The following is a 10,906-nucleotide window of genomic DNA, read 5'->3' as shown; positions in this document are numbered from 1 at the left end:
AACCTATAATTATTTGCACCTAGGTCCGTTCCCCCCTTAATCTTAAATATATTTACATATGTACATGTCTGTATTTAAGCTTGTATGTATGCCTTTTGCCTCCTACTTCTTTCCTCTATTTCTTTACGCTTTCCTCCTGTCCCACTACCATGCTCAGCCTTCATTCTGGCTTCGGTAGTTCCTCGCGGTTGCCTTGACCTTGGTCACTCCCTACCAGTCTTCCCATCCCCTCCCTACCATTGGTTTTGAACCATTTGTTGTTCCCTTGTCCATAGGTTGGCCAACCCTCCTCCCTTCCCCTACCTCCCACACTCCCATGTCCCTCTGGGGCCATCGGTCCCTTTATTTTCTTCTCATATTTTTTTTTGTCCAACTTCTCTTATCTAGGTGGGTGTACACACATAACAATGTGTGAATAAAATTGGGATTGCCTTTGACAGCACAGCGCCAAAGCGGCTCATAAGAACATGGCGACGACGGCTGCAGCACTGACAAGCCCACAAACAAAAAAGCCACTGACATACAAAATTTAAAAGAAGGGGGAAAAGGAAAAAAAACCCGAACAGATAGGCTGAGAAAAAAAAAAGAAAACAAAAAGAGGAAAACAAACAAACAAACAAACAAAAGCCTGTTAGTAGATCAAGGTCTGTGTGTTGACCTTTAGGAGCGTTTTCTGGACGAGTCTAATGGGGTGCCACGTCCTGGCCCCAGAGTCCATCGTTTGTCTTCCCTTGGGACCTCCTTGCTCTGTTTCCCTGCTGCTCCATGGTATTTTGAAGTAGAACTGAGTTAACCACTTTTCAATAACTATGAACTTTTGAAAATAAGCTGCTAGGCTTTGCTTCTGAGAACCCCCGGGATGCATTGAAATCACCCATTTTAGATTAGTGGTTGATCACTCTACCACCAGTCTGCAGGTTTTCATTCTGTGGTGGCTTGTTGCTGGCTGTGATGCTGGCAGTTATGCTACCGATAGTTTAAATATTAGCAGTGTCACCGATAAGTCACCTAATGTGTTGCTAAAAATAATTCACAAACCTTTCCAGCAATTTATTGAGAGATCTCCCAGAAATTCAATCTAGATTCAGAAGAGGGTATGAAATGCGGGAAATCATTACTGATGTCTGATGGCTCTTAACTGAAAACAGAGGATATCCAAACATTTTATACCTGTGTTTATTGATGATGCAAAAGTATTTGTTGAGAATTCCTAGTGGTACAGTAGTTAAACACTCAGCTGCACACTGGAAAGTTTGTGAATGGTTCACTTAAAGGTTCTGTGGGAGAAGGACCAGGCTATCTGTTCCAGGAAAACCTTGTGAAACAGTTCTACCATGCAAGGAAGGTGACGAAGGAAATTTCTTGCACACACAAACAATAACAGTGTTCAACTAAGGCAAAACAAATGATACCTACCATTAGAAGAATGGGAATTTCAGAGCACTTAATTGTGTTCGTGCAGAAACAATGCAGAGAATAAGAGACAATCATTCATAGAAAACAAGGAGATGCTGCCTTGCTTAAAATTGCAAAAGGTGCACGACAAGATTGAATCTTTTTATCATATTCATTGTATACACTGAGCAAATAATCAGAAAAGCTGGAGTATATGAAGACTGCAGCATCAGGAGGGGAGAAAGGCTCATTAACAATTGGCACTATGCAAATGATATGACCTTGCTTACTGAAAGTGAAGGCTTACTGATGAAGTTCAAGGACCACAACCTTCAGCATGGGTTATCTCAGCATAAAGCAAACAAAAATCCTTACAACTCTTCTGATAAATGTCATGATAAATGATGAGCAAGTTGAAGTTGTTAAGGATTTCATTCTTCTTGGAATCATAGTCAGTGGTCAGGGAAGCAGCAATCAAGAAAGCAAACGATTATTGCATTGGACAAATACGTTGCCAAATACCATTTTGAAGTGCTAAAAATTAAAGATGTCACTTTGATAACTGAGATGTGCTTGACGTGAGGCATGGCATTTTCAGTCGTCTCATACATATGCAACAGCTGGACAATGAAAAATGAAGAGGGATGAAGAATAGATGCATTTAGTTAGGTTATTGGCAAAGAACATTAGGTATATTAACTGACAGAAGAACAAATAAATCTGTCTTAGAAGAAGTACTCCCAGGCTCTTTCTGGGAAGCAAATATATTGAGAGGTTATATATAGGATCAGGAAGAACCAAGCTTTGATGAAGAATGTCATAATTGGGAAAGTGGAGGGCCAGGGGGAGAAAAGAAGACCCTCAAAGAGATGGATGGACACAATGGCTGCATCATTGGACTCAAGCATTTTGAGGATGGAGCAAGACTGGGCATCTGTTACATGTAGCTATATGTAGGGACACTGTGAGTTGGAACTAACTTGAGGGCACCTAACAACAGCCTAGCACTTAACCATTTGCCCACCAACAGATTTCTAAGGCCATCATGTCTAAGGGTAAATTGTCCTTGCCTTGACTGATTTTATAAACCTCTGATCTAAACTCATTGACACTGAGTTGATGTCAGCTTATAGAGACCCTATAGGACAGAGTAGAACTGCCCCGGTGATTTCCCTAGATTGTAACTCTTGAAAGGAGTAGGAAGCCCAGGCTTTCTCCATGTGGAGCCGCTGGTGATGTGGAACTGAAACTTGCAATCAGCAGCCCAACTGCTAACCGCTCCACTACCAAGGCTCCTACAGATTTCTCTATTTCCATTTACATAGTTATTATGAGTCTATTAATTTATACAATGATTTTTGAGGAAGCACAACCAGTAACACTTATATGTGTATGTATATAGAAAGAGATTTACGTATATAAAAAATGCCTCACATTATTGTGGAGGTGGGTAAGTCCAGGCCAGTTCAAGTCTGTGAGTCAGATGCTAGCCAGCATCAGATGTAAGCTAACTCATGTCACTACAAGGACTGGCAAACAGGAAGCAGGAAAATGAAGCAGGAAGACCACAGGCTGGAGCATGCAGAGCTGAATTCAAAGTCAACCTAATTAATCCAAGGTCTGAAGTCCATCGATGATTCCTGTGGTCAGTAGGTGATATCACAGGACATTGATGAACCAGGTGCAAGATCCAAATCCAGAAGTGACCTAGTTTCCACACTGTGTCAATCTATATTGAGTAGACCACACCCTGAATGAAGCCTCTCTCAATTGTATCGAATTACAGTGTAATTTGTCCATTATTTCCCCCCTTCTACTTGATAGAAATTTATATTGAACCATTTCATTTAGCATTTTAAAAATCATTTCCGATATCAACACTCAAATATCATTAAAGAAGTTATAATATTTTCCTTAAGAGTTTAAAAAAGTTATTTAAGCAGTATTGGTATTTTTAATGAAGGCTATTAACCAAAAGGTCAATAATTGCAATCAACCAGCCAATTCCTGGAAGAAACATGTAGCATCTGCTTTCATAAAGATTTATAACCCTTGGAAATTCTAAGGTGGTGGTGGGGATTACACTCTGTTCTACAGAATCACTGTGAATTAGAATCAACTCAAGAGCAAGGGATTTGCTTTGCCTGTGTGTGGTACTCACAAAATTGGATAGAAAGACGGATAGGTGGGTGGATGGTGGAAACAGAACTATTCAATCCATTACCCTCCAAAAGCCACTAAGTCCATTTCAACTCATAGTGACCCTAGAGGACAGAATAAACTGTTAGGGACACAGATTGCCACTCCTGCTGAGTCTTCCTTTTGGGTAACAGCTTAATACGTTAGCCACTGCCCCACTAGTGCTTATTTTCAATGTCATGCACAATTAACATGGGGATTTTTTTCATTTGTATGTGTATGTGTCACCAGCTTCTTAAGGCCTGGTGACCCAGCTAGCTGGCATTCCTTTCTTTCCCTGTCAACAGAACACTGCTTTGCTTAGAGCACTATTGTGCTATGTTAGACATAGTCAACTTTCCCAATGCCTTCTACTTAAAATGACTGGTCACCCAGTTCTGATCAGTGAAGTGAGAGCAGAAGTCCTTGTGTGGGACTTTTAGGGATGACTATTAAAATGAGCCCTGTGGGTCTGCATGTCCCTTTCAACTCTTTGGCTCTAGAATGCCTTACAACCCTCAGCCTTATCTGCGGTTTCTGGAGCATGGAATTGGTGCCTTGGACATGCAGCAGTCATTTGCATGAGAGCAAAACCTACAAGAAGGCAGAAAGGAGAAATGATCTTTCATCATGCATTGAGATACCATGCAATTCCCGGATTGTGTGCCCCACAAATGTTTACTTCTGAAAATCATTTGCACTTTTAAGCTTACATCCTTCTTTTCTGAGGATATTTGCAAGTTTCGCTTCAGTTCGATGCCCAGTGAAACCCACAAAGCCTAATTTGTATTTGACAGTGTTACTTTTCAGCATCATGATGGTTAAGGCTGCGTGTCACGTTGATGAGACTGCTTCTTGGTGGTTTACGCCGTAGTCTCCCTCGTGGTGAGATCTGCTATGGGTAGTCAGTCCACTGAAAAGAAGTGGTGTCTTGCTTCTAAGATATATGGGCCTTCTGGAAAAGCTCTCTTGATTTCAACTACATCTGCATCCTACACAGGGCTCCTCGTCATCTGACCTCCCATTACTGGGAATTGATCCAGTAGCCTGCTGGATGGCCTGTCAATTCTGAGACTCATTAGCCTCCACAGTCTGTGAGTTAGCAGCCCACCATCTTACCTTTCTATCTTAGATTATTATGGCTTTACGGCCAGAAATCTGCTGTATGCCCTGTCAATCTTGGGTTTGTCAGCCTCTGCTTCTACATGAGTCAAAAAAATATCCTTCAGTCTGATGTCTGATCCGTGAACTTAGAACTTGTCATCCTCTAGCTCCTTGTGAGGCATTTGGTCAAGACAAATCACTCCATAAACTAGGACGTTTCAAACATCTCGTGTACATTTTTTATTATTTTTTCATTAAGGAGAGGTTTTGCATCTCTAGAGAACTTAGCCAAATGCACTTATTTTTGACTGAATCACTCTGTCTTATCCCTTAGCAGAATACTGAGAAAATGTCATAATTCTTAAATCATTTTTATTCTAATAGTTATATTGAAGTTAAGTCTAAATCTTGAGCGTATACAGTACTTCATGTTTTTAAGGGGGGGGGAAAAGGCTATCAATATATAAGGATAAGCTCTGCCTAAAACTGAGAAATGGAAATAATGTCCAGATTTATAAAAGTAGTGGAAGAAGCAAATGCTATTTAGATACTTAGAATACTGGGGGGAAATGCTAAAGGAGATAATTTTCAATGTTTCCAAATATATGACATTTTATATGAGTATATGATTACATTATATAGTAAATGTATGAGTTAAATGTTCTATGAAAATAGCAATACATAAACTGGAAGATACAAAAAGATTGGTTGATAGTAGCAGTTCTCAACCTGTGGGTCATGACCCCTTTGGGGGTCGAATGACCCTTTCACAAGGGTCACCTAAGACCATCAGAAAACATTTTTCCGATGGTCTTAGGAACTGAGAAGTTGGCTTTGTAGGCATATTGTTGCAAAATGTAGCAATGTAGTTTACTGTTGTTATATTAAGACTGTTACCCATGCTACACCATACTTCAAGACAAAATTTCCTTTCTTTGTAATTAGAAATAAATATTTCACAATATAATTACATATTGCTTTGTGATTAATCACTATGCTTTAATTATGTTCAATTTGTAACAATGAAAATACATCCTGCATATCAGATATTTACCTTATGATTCTTTACAGTAGCAAAATTACAGTTATAAAGTAGCAACAAAAATAATTATATGGTTGGGGGTTACCCTAACATGAGGGACTGTATTAAAGGGTCACGGCATTAGGAAGATTGAGACCCACTGGTGAAATAGCCATAGTAATTATAAATATGAACTGTTATTATTCTGTGAAAGAGCAATTAAAATACATTATTTGGGGAAACAGGCTTTTTCTGGTGAATTCCTAGGTTATTATAATTTTTTTTAATTACTATTTTCTATATAATTTCCTAAAAGAAAAGCTTTAGTGCAAACTAAATGATTTCACTGGAATTTATAGGGAAAAAATTATTAAGTCAGAGATTGGCTTTGACTTAACCTACAATATTAAAACTACTATTTAAACGTATAAAAAAATAAAAAGCCTTGGTGTCATATTTCATCAAACAGGCTGCTAACTGCAAGGTCAGCAGATCAAACCCACCAGACCCTCTGTGGGAGAAAGAAGTTGTATGCTCCCATAAAAATTCACAATCTCAGAAAGCTTCATGAGCACCTCCAGTCTGTCCTATGGGTCCTCCGAGTTTCCCACATCGAGAAGCTGTCTTGCCATATAGTTACGATGCCGCGTGCAAGCCGGAGCCTCTCCAGTGGCCACTCCGGCCAGCCAAGCCCCTCAGATGAGAGCTGTCCCCAGGCCAGCGCCAGATGCCCACCCACCCACCAGTTACAGCCCCACCAACTGCGGTCGGCTCACTCGCTGCTGCGCCCCACACCTGGACTGATGACCCTAAAGGCGATCACAGCAGCCGGTGTGGCTGTTGACTCTGCTGTTAGGCACAAGCTGGGCCATGCCATCACTGGAGGTCCCATTGGGGGAAGCGGTGCTGAGCCCGCCAAGCCTGACATCACTTACCCAGAGCCTCAGGGAGCCCAGTAGGTGTACTAGCAGCGGTAGTTTGGTCCCTGCCACTATGAGATGAAGCAGTTTTGGAGTGTGCCAAGAACCAGGGCGACCTCAAGCTCTGTGAGGTTTCAGTGAATTGCTGAAGCAGTGCAAATTTGCAAACGGATTGGCCTAATCACATTCAGATGGAGGAACTGGGAAATTCATCTGTCATAACCAAGTTAATTTAGCATAAATCGGTAACTGATAGTAGCCATGTAACATGTACAAGTTAAACCTCACCTCCATCATTCATCACTTCCTTGCTTTCAGAATACCCTGGGAAGAAGACAGTCTTCTATATTGAGATGATGTCACAAGTTTGGGGCTGGGTTTGTGTGGCCCTCTTAATCTACCTGTTGTGATATAATTATTTGAATTCATGAAAATAAAGTTATTTTCTTAAAAAAGGGGGGGGGTTGCTATGAGTTGCAATTAACTTGATGGCATTAGGTTTGTTTTTTTGGTATATGGAAATATATCGCTTGTTGCATTTAATTACTAAGTAATGGATCCATTCTGTGGGTGGGAGCAGTGGGGTGATCTGGAAAAGGGAGAAATAAGAAGAAGGAGCACTGTTTAGCCTCTGGAAACATATCATCCTGAGCTGTCCTTCTGGGTTCCCGGCAACTTCAAATTTAAAATTCCATCAATAGGCGTAACTTACATAGCATAAAACTCAGATGGCGGTCTAGGCATCTTCTGATTGCTTTGGCAGCCCAGTCATCTCTCCTAACAGGGCTTTGGTAACACGTGAAAAATCAGTAAAATGGCAATTTGTTGTGAAATGCTGTGGCTCTAACTTATTCGGGGTTTCACGCTCCCTCTCTTAAGGAATAAGCATTCCACAGAGTGCAAGCAGGCATCTCGGGGTGGGTCAGAGCTGTTACAAGGACAAAGAAAGGAAAATGATTTGCACATTTTCCATGGTATTTTCCCAAGTGTTTGTTTCTTTTAAAAACTAGACACTTGCAAGTTTCTTGGGAAATTCAAGCCTTCTTGGACCACTGTCTCAGTTTATTTTCCCACTGATCTTCCTATATCATTTGGCTTCAGTATCTTAGCAAATCTTTCTTTCGGATTGTTTTTCCATTAACCATTTTAAGCCAAAGTTTTATGCAACTCTATAAGACAGAGAAAGACACTCTGGACATCCTCCTATGGGGACACACAGATTTATTTGGGATTCTCTAAGGAGTAATTTTCCTTGAATCCCTTCATTTCAAGCTCAGTAAGGCATATCAAAATGCAAGTGAGTGTGTTGTTATATTGAGAGCCTTGAGCCTGCCCTGATTTTCATTTGGTGAATCACTCTCAGACTTTCAGGTTTCCACTACTATTGCTCACAAATTGCAACACTTGCGGTATGTCTTCTCTACAGAAGTGGAATACTGCTCTTTTAAATTAAAGTGGAATTTGACCTGCCTAACCTCAATTTCCCAATTTGAAAACACATGCAATGAGCTGATAAACATTTCTCGTAATCAACTGAACCCATTTAACTCTTTGGAGGTATGTCTTTATTTTAATAAGCATGCCTGCTCAAATCTGTTGAAATACTAAATCTGATGTGTCCATATGAGTGTAGTGACATTACTTTCTGTACTGTTGGTGTATTTTTGTTATTTTTTGAACCTAAATTTCAATTCCATGCCTATTTCATTCAGCCTGCATCAGTCAAAATGACTGAGCCAGCCTTGTAGTGCCAGTCCCTGGTTCCTCGCCTCGCACAGGGGTTTTGAATTAACTGTGGGCCAGACCTTAGGCTATTAGTGTGACATAATATACCAGCTGCTCAATTTTAAAAACACTTCTTTTATGTTTATGAACATACTCACAGCCATGAGTCAATTCCAACTCATAATGACCTCAGGTGAAAAATATTTTGTTTTTCCCGTAGAAAGCTTTACAGACACAGAAATGCACAGGGCAGGTCTACATTGTCCTGTAAATCGTTATAGAATTAGAAACCCCATCTTTCTCCTAAAGAGTAGCTCATGGGTTCAAACCTCTTAGCTTGAGGTTAGCATCCCAATCAATAACCCACTCTTTTACCAGGACCCTTACCGTGGGTATAGTAGGTAGTTAACAGCTTAAACCTTGTTATAGAAATGAATTTTCATTGGAGATGCAAATAGAGGAAATGAACTCTTGGCTTGCCACCTGGAGAGAGATGAAGAAAGCAAAAGAAAGGACCTGACATCCCTCTAGACCATCTAAAAATCAAGTTCTGATTGCTCACAGAAAGAGCTAGAGTGTAGACCTGAATAAAAGACCTTTGTGAAAGACCGTGAAGGTCTATGCACAATATGAGATTCTAAGCAAAAGCAGTATTGCTTTGGATGGTAAATGAAACAAAGTTCAGCTCAAAAGTGGATGGCCGGGAAATCCAGGTGGATGGACCCTCCATTGAATCCCCTATGATCACAGACCAGGGATGTGAATAGTCATGCTATCATCCAGAACCATTGGACTATGGAATATGGCAGTGATAACTAGGTTAAAATTGAACACCTTATCATTGGGTCTCCCTTTTGATCCATTTTAAAATTGTTTGGTTTTGTTTCTGTTTTTTTTCCCAACTAAGGTTTTTCTCCATTTCATTTGTTATTCTTGTTAGCTTTTTTTATTTGTATTTTTGTATGTTTTTTGGTATATGAAATCCAGGATGAAAGAATCTACAGAGACAGTAATTGGATTAATGTTTCCTCGAGGCTTTAGGGGAAATAGCCAATAACAAGGAGTGTGAAAAAAAAATGTTCTAAAATGGATTGTTTAATGATTGTACAACACGATTGAACTGTTGAATTACACAATATTTGGCTTATGTCCCAATTAAGCTGTTTACTAAAAAATAATAGAATAGTAACCTCTTATTCCTATGTATGAAATATAGCATAAAGTATTATGCAAATTTGTAACAACAGTATTGTGGGGGCAGTGGAATATTTACTATGGCTTTTCTATCCGTATCTCTAACTCCCACCAAACAACCTTTCCCTGAATGAGTCTGGTAAGAAGGTAAGAAGATACTGATACAATTCACCTGTGAGTAATTGTAAACAGGGTTGTCTGGAGTGGCGTCCTCCTGTGTAGAAAACGAGCCCTCTGAAAAGAAGAGGGGCCAGGAGTGGAGTGAATCCTTTGGATCCACGACCTCTGGGAAGTGAGCCCCCAGGATCCAAAAGGCAGCTAGCTATACCATCAAAGTAGCAGCAGCAGAACCCGGAACCAGAGCATGGAGCAAGTAACGATGGGTACTTTGGTGCAGGTGGTTGGTTTGTAGAGTGGGATGCCTCTGAGGAAGCTGGATGTGCTGACCCACAAAATCGGAGCTGAGTGCCTTCAAGCTGAGACTTTCTAGAGTGGGGTGTCTCTGGAGACTGACCTCATGGATGTGGGCTAGCTGACTTACAGAGTTTAAGCTGAGTGCCTTCAGGCTGTGACTTATAGCAGAGTAGTGTGCCCTCTGAGCGTTTATTAACAGACTTGATATAGCTTTTAAATATCTCCTGATAACCAAGTCAGCCCTGAACACTGAAATTACAACTCATCAATGTCCTTAATAAACCCTTCAATCACACACACACACACACACACACACACACACACACACACACACACACACGATGAAGTAGTTTCTCTTTTCTACCTTGACAGTGTACCTTTTTAGCAACTTAAGGCCTTGAAGTTTTCCTATAACCTTAGTCTCTTAATTAAAGTGAACTTGTGCCTTAAATGTTTATATTTACTACCACGACAGATACTCCTATGATCATTCTTAGTCCTTATATTATGTGTTATTGCTTTGTAAGTTATTTTTGATAAAAGACTATGTTTGTATTTTATTGGGGGTATGTTTTCCAACCATAGGCTTAGAGGATACATATGCCACATCTGAGAACCTGTAGTGCTAATGTTTACAATTGCTAACAATAACCTTAAATTTTCTCACTTCTCATTAACATGTATATTGATTCTCTCTTATGAATGATGAGGAAATTAGTATGCTTATGTTTCCCCCCACTTTCTTCCCTCACTCTATCTTCTGATTTTGGTGGCTATGCAATTATTTAAAATTATGTCTTCTGGATATTATGTCTTCTGGTAAAGGGAGAATGGGTAGGAAAGAGGGAACCGATTACAAGGAACTGTGTGTGACCTCCTCCCTGGGGGACAGACAACCGAAAAGTGGGTGAAGGGAGACGTTGGACAGGGCAAGATATGACAAAATACCAATTTG

At 40.2% G+C, this 10,906-nt stretch overlaps 1 pseudogene; it reads left to right on the top strand.

Annotated features, from left to right (window-relative positions):
* Window positions 1–6,799, top strand: part of LOC101661304 — a 127,098-nt pseudogene extending 120,299 nt beyond the window's left edge.
* Window positions 6,800–10,906: the final 4,107 nt, after the last annotated feature.

The sequence above is a fragment of the Echinops telfairi genome, unplaced genomic scaffold (assembly GCF_000313985.2).
Source record: "Echinops telfairi isolate 266 unplaced genomic scaffold, ASM31398v2 ScPeMD7_4;HRSCAF=17, whole genome shotgun sequence".
Taxonomy (NCBI): domain Eukaryota; kingdom Metazoa; phylum Chordata; class Mammalia; order Afrosoricida; family Tenrecidae; genus Echinops; species Echinops telfairi.
Note: the sequence above shows the minus strand (reverse complement) of the source record. Positions and strands in the feature narration are given on the sequence as shown.